Genomic DNA, 16,464 nt, shown 5'->3' with positions numbered 1-16,464 from the left:
AGCACAGGATAAAACCATTCTGGCTAGGAATTCATTTTAAAACCACTGTCCCCACAGAGACAAATAATAGGCATATTAGCGGAAAGATGCAGGATTCCAGAACATAAGATCGAGTGGATCCAACAAACACTTTTCAGTCAGTAAGGCAGTCTGGAGGGCTGTTTATCATAACAAAGGGGACACAATCTTCCCCAAACTGGAATAGTTTTGCTTTAAAATGGTACAGTTAAAACGTGCAGTGACACAAGGTGCATATGAAGATTCTTACTGATGGACTGTTGGATTTGTGTGTGCTATTTCATCTCAGTAAAATGTGAAATCAAAAAAGTCTCCCTCAGGAAGTGACATTTTAAAAGCATGCAAGGGAACCTTAAAAGCAGAGGCGGAAGTTATTCTACTAGACCTACCCCTATTTTGATCTTTCAAAATTATTATAGGAAGGAGACTGATACATAATTAGTGGGATGAAGTCCTTTTCCACCTTATAGGTACACAGACCCGTAACAGATAGCATTGAACAACTACCAGCAGGCTGTTGAACAGTAGGCTGCTAAACTGTAAGAACTGATAAGTTCTTCATGACAGCACAGTAAACCAAAATTAAAAGTTATTTTATTCTTATTTTTATGCAATCACTTCATTACTTTAGTGTATGAAAATATATGTTAGTAGAGTAGTGTGGTCTTTTAATTTAGATCTGTCTGAAATTTAAAATAGCAAAGATGCTATTTTAGATTCCATTAATTTGTCACTGTTGTTGTTCAGAATAAATTAACATTTGAAATGATAAAATTCAAAATCCCAGATTGAAACAATCATTTGCTAAATTCTCCATTCTTGAACTGTGTCTGTATGACCATTTTAACATAACCTAAAATGTAATGAGGCATGGGCTATTTGAGTGGTGTTTAGTGTGGTCTAACAAAGGAGAAAGGGAATTTAATAAAAGGTAAAATAGGGAAAGGATGAGGAACAACAATGAACAAGACAGGCTGATTTGCTGACAAACCAGAAAGGTTTCTGAAAAGTCAAGTATAAAAATTGCTACAGCCCATGGCCAGATTAGTCAAGATACACACAAATGGCCTTGGCAGCATTACACTGATAATGTTTTTTCAAGGTTGAATTGGTGCTGAACAATATTCTAGTATGCTGGGCACAAACGTACTGATATTTTTATTAAGCACCAAGCATGTATATATTCCTTTTTTGCCTTCAAGAAAAACAGCTGCCACAGTTAGTTAGAAGAAATTCCCACATGGCTCCTGTTTGAGTTTCTGTGCGTGTCATCCGTGAGGGGCTCTCGTGGTTTCTGTGTGTATGTTCCTGTTGTTTCGAGATCTGGCAAGGGCAGATCTAGCAGGCGGTGGTGAGGGCAGCAGGCTCCTGCGACGTGTGACAGGTTGGTGTAATTGGGCCACACTCTCCCCATCACCCTCTGCCACTGCACTTTCACTAGGAGGATCTGCGGACAGTTTCTTAGCAGTGAGAGCTGTTAGCAGCTTTCCACACTTGTGGTTCCACTCCTTGGGGACTGCGGGTGAATTACCCATTTTTAAGAATCATGCAGCACAAGACGTGTATCCTTCACAAAATCTCTCAGCCTCACAGACCGAGGGAGCAGAAATGCTAGCACAGGTGATGACCAAAAAAGAAGCTCCTCTAGAGTGTAAGCTATGAAGACTGACCATATGTATGTATCGGGTGAAAATGGCACTAACATGTTCTGTTTGTCTGTTTATATGATTTTAAAGGGCAAAAGGTGATCCTTCCCACTGATCAGAGCTCCAGTGTATGAATCATTCAGACAGGGATAAAAGCTGCACTTCAAAACCCCTACACACTGATAGAGTTTACACAGGCACACACATGCTCCCATCTAGAGATGTATTCTTCTCTCTATAAAGATGTGTATTAACAGGTGTATATATAAATTCAAATTTTTTAAAATCCCTAACAGTAACATTAAAAATACACTGTTTTTAAAAAGAAAGCTGTAGGAATCATCAGAGGGATTGGACTACTTATTGGTATCTAGAGTTCATGCGTTCAGGTTTCTTAGCCTTAATACCATTAGGTGATTATTGCTGAAGATTAAAAACTAGCCTGGGGAAGCAGCGTGATCTAACAGATAGGCCATTTACCCCGGTATCAGGAGTCCAGATTGAAATTGTTTGTGTGGAAGTCAGTGGGAAAAGTTCAGGGGATTATTTTTTTAACTTCAGTTTTACAGCTAAATTGGTATTTATCTGCGGTGTGGCCTTGTACAAATTATTTTTCCTTCTTTGTGCCTCTTCTTTTTTATCTCTCCCATCTATCAGCCTGCTTTGTCTGCAGACACAGAGAAGCCTCCAGGGCCCTGCCTGACTTTTTGTGTGTGTTGAGTACTGAGACCTAAATTTTGGTCAAGCTGTGTGATACTGTCTTAGAAGTATGAACATACTGGCACAATAATGGACAAGTGATAAGCAATTCATTTATCACTAGGTTCTTTTCAAATTTTAGCAGAAATTTAGGAGTTAGTAAAAATTAAACTTCCATGTATGTGAATTGAGGTTTACCAGTTTGGTATTTTAAGAGTGCAGGCCCTTTCAGATGACTCGTATCAAGATCCTGCATTAACATCTTAAATTTTAAAATAATCAGAATATATCAGAATTAATATCAGAAATTCCTTTCCTTCACTGTAAACTGTACATTTTCCATTTTATTAAACTAGTGGTGCTAGACAGTAAGACATTTACCCAAATTCTTATTTTTAAAACTCCTCTAAATTACCACAAACGATCTCAAACTGGACTGAGATGCATTGGTAATTTGAATTTCAAGTCCTTTTAATTTCAAGCTGTAAGACATTGACTTCGAGACCTGGAAGACAAATTCCAGGTTACAGATTGCTGGAGGGAAGAAGGGCATAGAAAAGGGCAAATGAGTTACTTGAATGTCTAAGTAGGATTTTTGCATTTATAAAGGCCACTAACTATCAAGAGAACCAGCAAATAGTAGCTGCAGTATTTAGCTTTAGGCTCTTCTTAAAGTCTCATGTGACAGAAAGCATGGAAATTTCCTCTTTCCTGACCCTAACAAAATGGCTCTTTTTGTCTCTGCAGTGGTCATTGTCTTCTATATGGAAAATAACAGGCACTAAATCCAAAAACTAATGAAAAAAAGTTAATATGACCAACAACTGAGAACAAATGGAAACTGTTACACACATGGAAACACATTTAAAGTGCAAATAGAAATGAATAAATGTTAGAAAATCTCAGTTGTTGTTAGCCTGATCCTGGCCCCTTTCAAGTCAGTGGCAGAACCCATTAAATGTCAGTGGGAGCTGTGTTTTACTTAACTGAGATCTGTTAAGATGAACATTTGTACAGATCAACGGACAGGTCTTTAGCATAATGTGCTCTTCTTCATGACGGGTACCTTTACCTTTTCCATACTATCTTGTGCTGCACCTGATCGCGCTGTTTGACACAGAGCAGTCCGGGGCAGGACTTTGCCTCTATTCAGCATAAGGCGTCAAAGACCATAGTGCACAGCTACAGAATTATGTAGATAATTTAGCGAAATGACACCATGATACAGAACTGTTGTCTAAAGACCACTGTTTCACCAGGGGGGTCTGGGGCTGTCACAGACTAGTTATTGTCAGTTAGTTCTGGGCGGAATAAGCCCCTGTGCGGTTTCGCCTCTCTGATCTGGCTGTTCCATTTACACAGCTCATACATACATACTTGCTCCCTGCTGCATGTTGAATCGTTTGTGGCTTAGAGGCAGAAAGAAGAGACGTATAAGTCAAATCTGAGCGCCAAACCCAGTTTGGGATTGCAGTATATTCTTGATGCTGAGAAAAAAACATGCATTTTGAGGTCACAATAAGGCAACTACCATGTGTTGGCACTAGGAATGAATTATTGCTGCAGGAACAACACTTTTAGGGAAGGCATAGAGCAGACCTGGGTTTAGTCCATAGTTTAAAAGCCAGGAAATAAATTCTGGCTGTAGGATAAATAAGTTAGCTCGGTCTGTCTTTTCTTTCTCAGTTTGAACATGAAATAGTTTGTAAACTGTCGATATTTAGTTAATACACTGGAATGCAATGAAATTTAAAGACACACAATTTCATCAATTTGATGCATAAATAGATTAGAGCATTTTCAGCATACCAGTCTTAGGATCAAGTGAAGTCCAGATCAGGTTTCATTTAACCTAGTTAAAAGAGCAATGTGAAGGGTTTCAGATACTTTATGTGGGGTTCAGCACCATATTCACTCATATCTTTTAAACTCATACTAAGTAAAGACTAATATCAATAGGGGAGAAAATCCTCATCTCTTCAACAGATTTTGTATGTCTTAGATCTTGCTGTTTGGCATGAGTGTATTTTAATGGTACATTTCAGGGATTCGTTGCTGGATTTCCTGGAATCTAGGTTGCTCATTTTCTTGAATAATTCTTATTTGAACAGTAAGTAATGACTTTCTTCATGTATAAACAATTGTTCGGGTTTTTTACCAGCTATGTCAGTTGTCTCTCAGTGTTAAAAGCATGAATAATGACAGGACATTTATTTTTTTCATTAAGGTTGGATATTGTCTAAGCAAAAAGAGAATGTACACAAATTTCAGATAGCTAGTCAGATACTTTAAATAACCTGTGGCATGACTTGATCTATAGTTAGAGATCTTTTTGCAGGACTGAGTTCCTAAAGCATAGGTCCTTATGTAATATTTGTAGCATAAAAGTAAGAGGAATTGTGGAGTAGAAAGATGGTCTGTTTTTAAGATGAGAGAGCAGTCACAGTCACATTAGAGCGATTGCAGCTCTATAATAATAATATTTAGATGGCCTATTTAAATAGACCTTCCAGGGAGTCCCAACTGTTTGGAATGGTGATGACTGCTCTCTAACTACCTGGGACAACAGCCATTTTTCTGTATGAGATACTCGGGTTCAAAGGTGAACCTGTGTCTGTGCCCCTCACATTTCACTTCAACAACCGCAGTGCCTTTTCTTCCCCTTTTTACTGGTTAAGCATGCATTCAAGAGCAAAGATTAGAGCTAGATAAATAAAGGTGTGGGGGAACTTCTACATACTTAGGTCCTGAGTAATTTTTGACAGATCTATTGCTACCATATCAGGTGGGACACTGATTAGCCAAAGTTGGTTCCCTGGGCTTTTTTGCATAAACATGCTACATAAAGCTTGCATTCTGCGAGAGCTACAGCTTTTCTGCAAAAGCACAAATGTTGGTTTTGTAGTGGAGAGTGGATTGGTAGATTCTCTGGTTCCAAATGGAAGCTGTATACAAAATATCTACAAAAAGGTAATACTGCTGTGGCCAATTCCAGTTTTTCTCATCAGACTGTGCAGGTACTATAAAAGCCTGTGACTTCACACCTACTGAAACACTCCTGCTGTCAGGCACTAAAATGATGCGTCAAATATAAACCTAAATCCTGCTCACATAAGTTTCCGTTTTTGTGCTGTTAATTTTGTTTTAAAACTTACATAAATAATTCCCCTGAAATCCACTGAAATAGAATTTTCAATGAAATGGATTACTCAGCAAAAATACAAGTGTTAGAAGTAGACAAACAATAGTTGTTTCTGATGATCTCCATTTTGTATCATAATTATTTTATAATGGAACACTTCCATTATAAATTTGATGTAAAGAACAGGCACAGTTTGTTGTCCTTCATCATTAATGCTGCAGAAGTGACTGCAGTATATATCTGTGTCTGCAAATTCAAAACACTTTCAGAGTTCTGCCTTGGGAACCTGAGATGAGAAAACAGAACATTTGGGGAAGTTAATATTCTGAAGCTTGTTGGAGCAAACTGGTGGAAGTGGTACAAACTTACTTCTGGGTTAAATGAAAAATATATCACGATATTTTAAAAAAAAATCACTACTAGGATTTCTATAATAATTGCCTATTTCCTGGCAAGCCCTAGCAGATTCTGCATTAGGAGTTTGATCAGTGGAATTGTCCTGAAGGTGTTAAATAGTGTGGAAACTCATTAGTAATACATTGCAAAAGCAGTGATATAATAGGCATTTTCATTTGGAGGATTATTTTTTTTCTCAGTTGCATTATAAATTAGTCATTCTGAATGGATAAAAATTAGCTTGTATATTTTGCAAGTTAAGACCATAGGGGCTTATATTCTATTAAGGCCTCTGAAAATCATTAAAGACTATTGATATGGAGTGGTCCCCAAGAAGAGCAGCTGTGGGCTCTGCGAGGATCAGTCGGGACTCAGTGACTCCCTCTCACAGAAAGATGGGGGTGGTTGTTGGGTTTTCTCCCAACCCCAGTCACACTCTCACTGATGTCTGGATGAATTTGACAGCATGTGACCCAGAACAGGAGCTGGGCTGCGCAGTGTTGGCATTGCTCTGCAGCAAACGTGGTACCACAGCAGCCAGGCTGACGTGTGGAAGGACATACGCAGTGTTTGCGGCAGATACAAACCAGGTCCAGATCCAGCGCAGCCAGATCTCTGGCTTATCCCGGGGGGAGTCTCGCTCCCGCCAGCGCGCAGACCTGCGCAGCGCACACCCAGTCTCCCAGACACCCGGGTCCTGTCTCCCAGTGCTACAGCGACCAGATTCCTCCTAACACCAGGGCAGAGGCCAGAAAGCGAAGGGCGGTGCTATCGGAGACAGGAGACTGGTGTAACCGGGATGGGTCCAGCACTACGTGTGCACTATCAGGCAGCAGGCAAAGCTTCCTGAACACACAGGTCCGGGTCAGCGGCACTCAGGGGCTGCAGGGAGTCTTCCCCTTCTTGACACCCCTGCCCTGCTCTTACTGCCACTGCTGTTGCTCCTAACATGCTTCCTTTTGTGTGCAATGCAGTCAAAACCCCATTTCTGTTAGCTGTTGCCATTCCCAAGATAGTGGTTGTGGATCTCAGAAGCTCGGTTGAAAGGACACAGAGAGAGCTTGTGACAGGCTTTTATCAGGAATGCAGCGACAGCGCGGGCAGAAAAGCCCTGTCTGGTACTGTGTTCTCAAGGAGCGTCCCGTAAGAAAACAGTGTTTCAGCTTTACATTACCAGAACTAGTCCCCTATGTCAGGACTCTCTCTCCCCACCCGTCAGCATTTACAGTAGTTCAAAGTCAGCTTTATATATAAAGTCCGAGTTGGAAAAGTGATAACTGGCTTTCTTTTGTAGCTGGTGTCAACAAGACAGGAGCATATGAGTCCATTTTACGCTGGCTTCTGTGTTCATCAGCAAGTACACTATAAAAGAGAACGAAGAAAGTATGTCAGAAACAAATATTTGCTCCCCACTCGTGAGAGTAACCCTAATAAGAAAACCACGGGTTCACCTTCAGAGCTTGTTAATGTCAGACCATGCTATTCTATTGCAAAAAGGCAGATTATTTTATTTTAGTTTATTCTAACAAGCAACTATTGTTTTCCCTTCTCCTAACAAGGTTTTATTTAATCATGCAGTCAGTCTCAGGTACAGCTGTTAATTCTATATTCTATTTATATCAATGGAATTTACCTTACATTATTGGTTGCAAAAAGTAAATAGTAATGTGCTGAGAACATGGAAAACAAAATATGGTTTCTGGCTTGCCAAATCTTCGTCACTGAGCATATTTTTCCTTATTGGTTGCCTGTAGTAAACAAAGTTAAGGGCTAAGCCATTTTATTAGTAACAATTCAGTATGGATGCACAAAAAAATTAATTGCTGCCTGCCCTTTTCAAAAGAGGACGTTGTTTTGCTGTAGCATGTCATATAAAGCATAAAAAAGAAACAAATTTTGGTTAGGAAAAATATATACTACAAAAACAAGTGGTTCTGTGACATCAAAAAGCAGAGTTCTTATATGGTTGTTTACTTACTGATAGAATTAGAAGCAACACTATGACTTCCTTATTTGTGGATAAATGTACTGAACAGTGCAAATATTGAGTGGAATTGAGTCTTAAAGTAGTATTGCTCTCTCCTAAAAATGTACAGAGTTGGGTAACTGAAACTAATTCTAACAAGCATACATGAAATTCAGGAATCAAGCTGGAAATCCTTGTTCAAGCGGAATTCCCATAAATATCCAGTGTGGAAATAGGTGTCAGCAAGCATTTAGCGAGTTTTAGTAATGCTTGTTACCATGAAGAAGCTGTTTCTAAATGCTTTGTACTCTGTGATGCACAGATTCATGGTTTTTTTTTTCTTTTCTTAAAATGCTAGGCAAGTGCAGGTCCTGCTGATGATTTAACTTTAACCTGAATTAGTGACAAAGCCTGTGGAATTCTCAAGAAGTTTTTAATTGGATCTGAAATTGAGAGGAATACACAACCAGAGCAGTCAAACATAACATATGTAGTAACAGTTGCTGGAAGTGCCGTGAGGATAATGGATTCCTACTGCCTTTCCCACACTATGGCATTGTGCTATGGTTTGGTTTTGGCAGCGGGTGATGCAGAGATTAGATATCACTCTGAATGCTGCCTGAAATTGCAGGCATCAAATTGTAATGACTGGTTCTTCTAATCCTCTTCCAAATACTAGAAAAAGTGTCAGATGCATTTATATTAAAACCAAACACTGTTTGGAAAATAGTAGAAAATATAGAGGGTGAATCCCTCTCTACCTGAAGTGAACTGCAAGATTTCATTTTACTTCAACACTGTGGTCACAAACCTGTAAAGATGATGTTCATTTGTTTCAGAACGGGCCACCCTAATAAAATGAAACAGTTGGGAATTACTAAGTGACAATTTATCCAATAGCTCCAAGGAGATTTGCTTTGTGAAAATATATGGACTGTTTCTCTCTGGATTAGTAAATCTTACACTTGTCTGTTCACCTCTTTTTTTTTTAACCTTTTCTCCCTCTTTAGAGCTAACAATTCCATCTCAGATAAGTGTGGTTCCCTTGAGAATGGTTCTAAAATGCTTTTGGAATTATACTATGACTTGAATAACTCTATTCTAGATCAGCACAAATTTGTCCTGTATTTTTCATTTGTTTTCTTTTTCAGTTTTTATGTAATGTTTGAAAATGCAAAAAAGAAAAAAAAAATCATCTGCTCTAGTTAAGCAGTAGACAGACAGGGTTTGGTTACTGAATACCATGGGTGATGTAGATTGCCCTCCTTGGACAACAGCATTTGTTTGCACAGGCTGATGCTCACACTCTGCAGATAACTCACTTCAACAGCACACAGTAGTGTACATTATGACTAATTCAGCTTGTAAGCACTTTTATTATGGTCTCTCCAGTATAGGAGGTTTTGGCTTTTTTTTCAGCATTAAGCCATACACAATTTTTAGATGATGTAGTCATACTAAGAGAAGATCAGCTGAAGGGAAGGGAATTTCCTAGTCTTTCAGCACTAACACCTTCAGTTTAACGCATAAAAGCCATTCAGTTTCTCACTTTTTTCCCTTTGTGAGGCATTCAGAAGATTACATATCTTACAATGAATCAAGCACTGTCTAGATCAAATATCCCCTGTGTTTTTTTAAGTTTTAGACTATTTTTCCATCTAATTACCTCAGAGCTGATTTTTTTCCTTCTCATCTGTGCCAGTAATAAAGGGCAGAGACGGTAAGTGAGATCAATATTGTTCTCCATTACAGAACTGCAGGTGGCACAGTGCTATACGGCAGATCAAACAAAATGCTAAAAGAGGGTCTGCAGTGGCCCTCCAGATCTCAGACACCTTGATGGGAAGGTTTGCCTGCACGTTGCACGGCCCTTACCTGATAATCCTTACTATTTAGAGATGCTGGTTGAATGCTGGTCCATGTAAACCAGTGCAAAACAAGCTGAGCACACGATGTGAACTATAAATGGAAGTTCTCTGAAGGAAGGGATGTGGGTTATGAGAAAATGTTACTGTCGGGGTGTGGGTGGCCCTTGTGCTGTTTCAGCAGGGGAGCTCGCCTTGCCAGCAGTGACGGGGCAGTGGTGAGCACAGTCCTGCCCTCTCCTGCCCTGGTTGAGGGTGACTGTGGCAGGCAGTTCCCTTCAGCGACAGACACACAGGGCAAAATTCTTGGTCTGACGGCTGTACAGTGCTTCGGTGAATCAGAGTTTCTTCCCAGGGTGATCCTAGGGCTGACTCTGTCCAGTCATAGTCTGGTCCGGTTGGAAGATTATCGTATCATCGAGGCCTCGACGAGCACACGTAGGTCAGAGCAAACTGCAGGAGATGAAGATGATGGTGAAGTATGATGCTGAAATACAGAACAACAGTGCAGTGGAGCTGTATTTTTACTCTGTGTAGACCAGTATCATGGTTAACCTGTGTAAATATTTCAGTATTTACTCATGTGGTAAAAGACTTTTATAATGGTAAGTAAATATATAGCATGATAGATTTAGCATGTGGGAGAGTTCATGGTGAGCTCTGCAAGAATATGAAGGTTAAGCGTTATCATTGTACACGCAAATAGCAGAAAGGGACTTCAGATTTTTTTAAAGTTAAAATGTGCATGAGGCATGCCGTTCAAATTAGCATGACAGTATACACGTAAGAATTTATTTGAAATTACTCTTTTTGAGAATGCTAACATATTCAGATCTCTTAGTCTATAGCTTGATGCCTCAGAAAATACCCACTTTTGTCCCAGTGGGTTTCTCACAGAACCAGGCCTTCCACACCATCATGCACCCAATTGTTAGAAGAAATATGCCATATCTTCTGTACCATGTACTGACCGTTGCTGTAGTGCTGCTTCTGTGGGCGATATGCAGAGACATTTCAGCTTCTGTTGAAATGTAATTAACAGGTAGATTTTAGCAGAATTTCCTTGAAGTTCTACAAGGTTTATAAATATTTCCCAATTTTTTCAGGTAATAAAACTAAAACCTAAATTGCAAATGATTCACTCAAAGCTTCAAACCAAGTGAGTACCCAAAGCAGAATTAAAATCTAGGATTTCTTGATCTCCTGCCTACTCCTGTGAACACTGAACAGTGCATTGTGTAAACTATCTTGAGCATATGTACGTGCCGTGTAATACCTGTTGCGCTAGTCTGTTGTTTCTGCATCTGTATTTTTGCAGATATATTGACACTGCCTAGTATATGGGGGGAAAAGTGATTTTCAGTAAGTTACTAAAGCATTTTTGAGCCTATACTGCTTTGTGTGTTCTTAGACAAGAAGGGAAACAGGGTTTCAGAGGTGATGCAGAGCAGAAGCTTGGAAAGTTGGAGATAAAGTTGTGCAAGGAGAAGGGAGATGCTTTCAGTTCCCTCCCACATTCTCTGTTTATATCTTTCCCTATTGCATTTGCTTTCTCATTCCTGCTTCCCCCTTGGCAGGTGTGGCGGCAGGAGGGCATTTGCCAGGTTCATGGTGTAAGATTCCCCACGGGTAGTCAGTGCTGCTGGCTTCCACGGAGCCACAGGGGCTTCCCAGAGCTGGTGGTCTAGAGCTTGGTCATCAAAGTTCTCAAGCAGAGCACTTTGAGGACTGCAAGCCAAAGCTTCTTTCTTCCTAGCAGTTTGCTGGAGATTTTACATCAGAAAGTGCGTTTAGGTCACATCAGCATAACTGAAAACAGTAGTTAGATCTGGGATTTTACTTTGGCCAGTATTCACAAAGACAAGCTGTGGGACATGAAATAAAGTCAGTAAGGTGAACCTGACAGAGACGTGTGTGGTGTGCAAAGAAACCCCAAGTGACAAGTTCATATGACTTTACCCTGTAGAATGTATAACGTGTATTACTTCCTTCCATGACTCGTATACAGTCGCACGTAGATAGGAACCCTGCAACCCTATTTTCGCTTTTAGTCTTAATACCTTTCAGCCTCGTCTTGCTGAAATACTAAAATTAAAAAACCACATCCTCACAGTCCCCCCTGGCCCTCATTCCAGCCTGGACAAATTCCTCTTTGCAGTAGTTACTGGCACTCGCCCACTGAACTGGAAAAGAAAAAGCTTTATGACAGAGCACTGATGGTGGGATCATGACTGCAGGACAATCCTCCTTCCTTTATTTTCAAGTTATGCTTATAGGGAATAACTCGTGGTAAGTGAAGCCATTCGGAGGATCTACAAATACAGAGCAGAAGAAGCTGGGTAACATACAGCATAGTAACATTGTGGTCTGTAGGGAATCTATCTAGACAGCATGCTAATTCAAATAATAACAACAGTTTAAATGATTAAACTAATCAGAATCTGATAGCACATCTGGGTGGGTGCAGGGGGCAGAGATGAGCATTCTACAGCTTTTCCCAGACAAGACAGAACTTGAATTACGAGCTCACGTCACAGCTCTGATAACAAGTAAACCTGAAAGCACTTGTCCACAGTCTCCTCCATGCTATGTTGCAAACAAAAAGTATCAGAGTATCTTGGAAGGCATGGAAGTTAAAGATGTGTTAGAATTTTATGAGCTCATTTTCACAGGTTATAAAACAGGAAGAGTAATTCAGCAATGTTTTTCTTCATTAATTTTATTATTAAAAGAGTTTTTAAAACAATTACAATAGTGCATTGTATAGGTGCTAAGAAGAAAACAACAGAGGCAAAGAAATTTGATGTCAGGTTTGCCTCTGAATTCACAGACTATAATGTGAGACAAACCTTGTTAATTGTGTATCTATCTGGAATAACTGCACTATCGAGTGGAAGTAATACAGAAACTGTGTACGATCTGACTCTGTAAAACTGACTTCTGGTAACACAAAGGACCTGAGAAGTACCCAGTGGATATCCATGAAAATGATTGGATTTGCATATCAGTTGCTTCAGTTTTCTAAATACATCTGTATTTTCCACCACAATTTTTGGAACTGTATGCCAACTACCCATGAAATATTTGATTACCCACCCCAAAAAAGGCCCAAGAAAGGAAATGTCATAAAAATATCATGGCTGTATATTCTTATTTTATTCTCCTCAGGGGCTTCCTGGAGCTTGAAAGGACTACCAAAGCCCACACTGCTATAGCTAAAATTACTTCTGCCTAATTATGATCCTTGTCTTGAATTTTTATGAACTTTTGCAGAATCTCAATTTCAGTCCCTAAAAAGCCATGCTAGTCTAAGCTAAATAACCACAGTCCTTGCTCAAGCAAAGCCCTCCTAGAAACAAGGCATCGCCTTTGTGCTTGAAGGATTCCTGTTAATAAGGAATAAGCCACAATCTGAATCATTACCACCAGAAAAAATGTGCAGAGCTGCCACTCAGAAATACCGAGGCTGGAGCAGTGGCCCTTATGAAATTCAAGAAGCACAAATGCAAAACCCTGCACCTGGAAGGGAAGAAGCCCGCTGCGGTGCAGGCTGGGGGCCGACGGCCAGGGGAGAGGCTCTGCTGGGGTCGGGCGGACAGCAGGCGGGCGGCGAGCCCCGGCGTGCCCCGGCAGCATCCTGGGCTGAGGCAGCTCAGCACAGCAGCCAGTGGAGGGAGGCGGTCACCCCTCTCTGCTCAGCTCTCCTGCTGGCCTCCCCCAGCACAAAGAAGACACCAGTGGACTGGAGCAAGTTCAGCAGAAGGCCACCAAGATGGTCATGGGACTGGAGAACTTGCACTGTGGGGAGAGGCTGTGGGACTTGGGCTTGCTGAGCCTGGAGGAGAGAAAGTAGGTGCCGGCTGAAAGAACCGAGATTCAGCCTGGGTGGAAGGAGATGCTTTCAGCTTGAGGGCACTCAAGCAGTGGAGCAGGCGGGCTGTTTGCAGCCACCAGCCTTCCAGGTTTTCAAGATTAGCCTGTATGAAGCCCCAAGTGCCCCCTTCTGACCCCATAGCTGACTCCAAGTAGCAGGTTTGACTAGAGACCTCCTGAAGTCTCTTCCAACCTGAGTTACCCTGTGATCCCAGAACAGAGATCGCTCTCAGCAGAGGTTTGTGTGACGTTCTCCTCACTCGAAGTGCCTTTTCTTGGTACTTCTCCACCTTACTTTGTGCCACTGCAGTCAGCCAGGTTTTTTTCCATTTTCTATGATGTCCCTAGGTACAAATCAGAAAAGTAATGCCAGGCATTGCTCTGTCTCTGGTGGCCGTGGTGGTGGCAAGAGCAACAAAGGTGGTGGTAACGTCATGCAGAATGAACCGGACTCTGTGGCTCCTCATAGGTCTGCAAGCCAGAGAGATGCCTCGTATCACAGCAGTGTTGGATACGTGCTCGGTTCCTGTGAGGGTCAAGAACTGCAGAAATTTGCCATAGCAGTGTCACTGCAGGCCTTAACGCTTGGTTGGACTCATGGTTCTTCAGGGGGCTGGAGTGAGGGAATGGAGAGGTAGACCTGTGAGAGGAACTGCATGGTGAAAGAGCACACACTGTGCGCTTTTTTCTGCAGCTGCTGAAGTCATAACCTAGTTACTTAAAAAAACACCTGTAAAAAGTGAAGATTTAATGCCTAGTCCTTCGATGCCCTACTCTGTTGAAACACGGGGAATGGCAATAAGAAGTGGGTTTGGCATTCTTGTGTGGTGGATTACAAATGGCACCAGGAATAAGGAAACGTGTTCTAATCACTGCATGGATGCTAATTCATTCAATGACACCAAGCCAATTTCTTCATCTCATTACATCACAGTTACTCCATTTTCGAAATAAGGTTGATGAATACCCAGCATTGTTAATTGCCTTGAGATCAGCAGTTATAAAATAATGACAGCAGAGGCAGATTCAGGATGACAAATGATCCACACATAGTTTCATGATCCTGGCCTATGGCAAAAGCTGTATGTTGCCATGATAGTTTATTCAGTAGCCTGTAGCAGTTGCTAAGTTAGCACTATAGATTGTGAAATAACTAATACTCAAAATTAAAAACTGTGGAAAGATTCATCAAGTTCACCACAAGACCTCTCTAAAGACTTCCTCAGTTTCTTGCTTGGAGAGCATTTTAAATTCATCAACATTGTTATTATTTTTATGTTGCCAATTCCCAGAGCCCTATTCAAGTTTTATGCATTGAAAAGAATAATTGTGTTATCCAAGTAGGTCTTCAAAAATTGACTTCTTCATTTGTTTGTTACTCAGTATGTATGGTCATTTTGTGGGTGTTAGGGTCAGGCCATAAATAAAAACTTGATTATCATGTGTTCATCACTCTCTTATCAAGGTACTATCTAGCTTAGCTTTTTGCCAGCACTTACAAAACATGATTCCATAGAAGCTTGTTCTCATGACATGAGAATGTTCATGAATAAGGCTTATTCATGGGAGCAAGACTGACAGGGCTGGGCCCAAAGGTAGCAAGTATGTTGAAGTTCTGTAGCTTTTGAAAAAAATAAGTAGGAAACTTTATCTCTGAGCATGGAAAACAGGTCCTGAACATATAATTGGTGGCAGCCTCTAGGAAGACAATCCTTTTCCAGGGAAACATGACCCAAATGGGTGTCAGAGCATGTTCACCAATCACCAACATTAACTTCAACTCTCACATGTGCTGTGCTTAAGGAAAGTCCAATGTTCTCGTACAAAACTGAAGGAGAATGGATGCATTCCTGATTCCAGGATCAAGACCAGGCCTTTAACACACTGTCCTGTGGCTTCGCATTCCTGTAAATGTGACAACGCAATCCTGACAGCGCCAGTGTTTCAGCCCCCCTTGGCTGTTGCCCATCGTGCCGCGACAGCCCCCTGCGCTGGGTGGCCGTACAGTGTGCTTGCAGCAGGACTGTCCCATTACCTGTTCCAGCATGGTGTCCGTACAGGCACACGCAGCAGCGCCTGCCGCAGGGCCACGCTCCGTGCCAGCCTCAGCTCGCCCGCTTGCTGCCCGTCGGAGCTGGGCGCAGCCTGGCCAGGCTCAGAGCTCACTGCAGGGCTGCTCCCACTCTAGGCGGGTTTTTTTGGTGCAGCAAGCTTGCTCACAGAGAGCAAAGGGGTGCAGGATGGAGCCTGATCCTCTGCCTATTGCCACAGTGAATAAAATCAAAAGGTATGTGTTACCGATGCCAAGCAATTCCCATCCTTAATGTAAACCTCTGCATGATGTGTTTGTTTCCTTAACCCAGGACATGCCTTTATAACCATAACTTTGTTTTGCACACATATGTATGCCTCTAAAATTGTCTAGTTCTATCTAAAAAACATCTGAAACCCATCAGAATGATATTCACTTTGGGGACAAGTACTTACACCTTGGACTAGACCAAATTTATAAGACTTAGGGGTATAGTGTAGCTTTCATCCAAAACTTAATTTTATTTTCAACTCTGTTGATGAATTTACGGTACTGATTTCAAAGTCATAGGGCATGTTAGCTGGATGGCTAAAATTTCTTCAGAAAGGGGATTGTGTATTTATAAGGATAACAGTAATATTCAGAGTGACATCAGTAAGAGTTATAAAAATAAACAAGAGTTTAGTTAAGGAATTAATACATTACCACACAGAATAACAAATGAGGAGTGGGAAAATACGATTCCTCTGTGGAGGTTTTGCATAGCTGGCTTCCACTGCTCTGCTTTCCTCTCCCTCGCTGATCAGCAGGGCTAGACACGAGTTCGT

General features: G+C 41.1%; 1 long non-coding RNA gene across 7 annotated transcripts in view; it reads right to left on the bottom strand.

The window, feature by feature from the left end:
- Positions 1–1,941: 1,941 nt before the first annotated feature.
- Positions 1,942–16,464, bottom strand: part of LOC113483276 — an 83,623-nt gene continuing 69,100 nt past the window's right edge. For 2 of the 7 annotated variants that reach the window (XR_003398999.1, XR_003399004.1), the window contains exons 10-11: positions 9,743–10,219; positions 1,943–7,263 (exon numbers count right to left, since the gene is read on the bottom strand). This is a non-coding gene — a long non-coding RNA (uncharacterized LOC113483276). Of the gene's footprint in view, positions 7,264–7,551; positions 7,759–8,858; positions 10,220–10,703; positions 10,754–16,464 lie in introns of those variants that run through there. The other 5 variants (XR_003399001.1, XR_003399000.1, XR_003399003.1 and 2 more) reach the window with 5 other exon arrangements.

This window comes from Athene cunicularia, assembly GCF_003259725.1.
Source record: "Athene cunicularia isolate RWA chromosome 9 unlocalized genomic scaffold, athCun1 chr9_part1, whole genome shotgun sequence".
NCBI lineage: Eukaryota > Metazoa > Chordata > Aves > Strigiformes > Strigidae > Athene > Athene cunicularia.
This window is presented reverse-complemented; position numbering and strand designations above follow the sequence as displayed.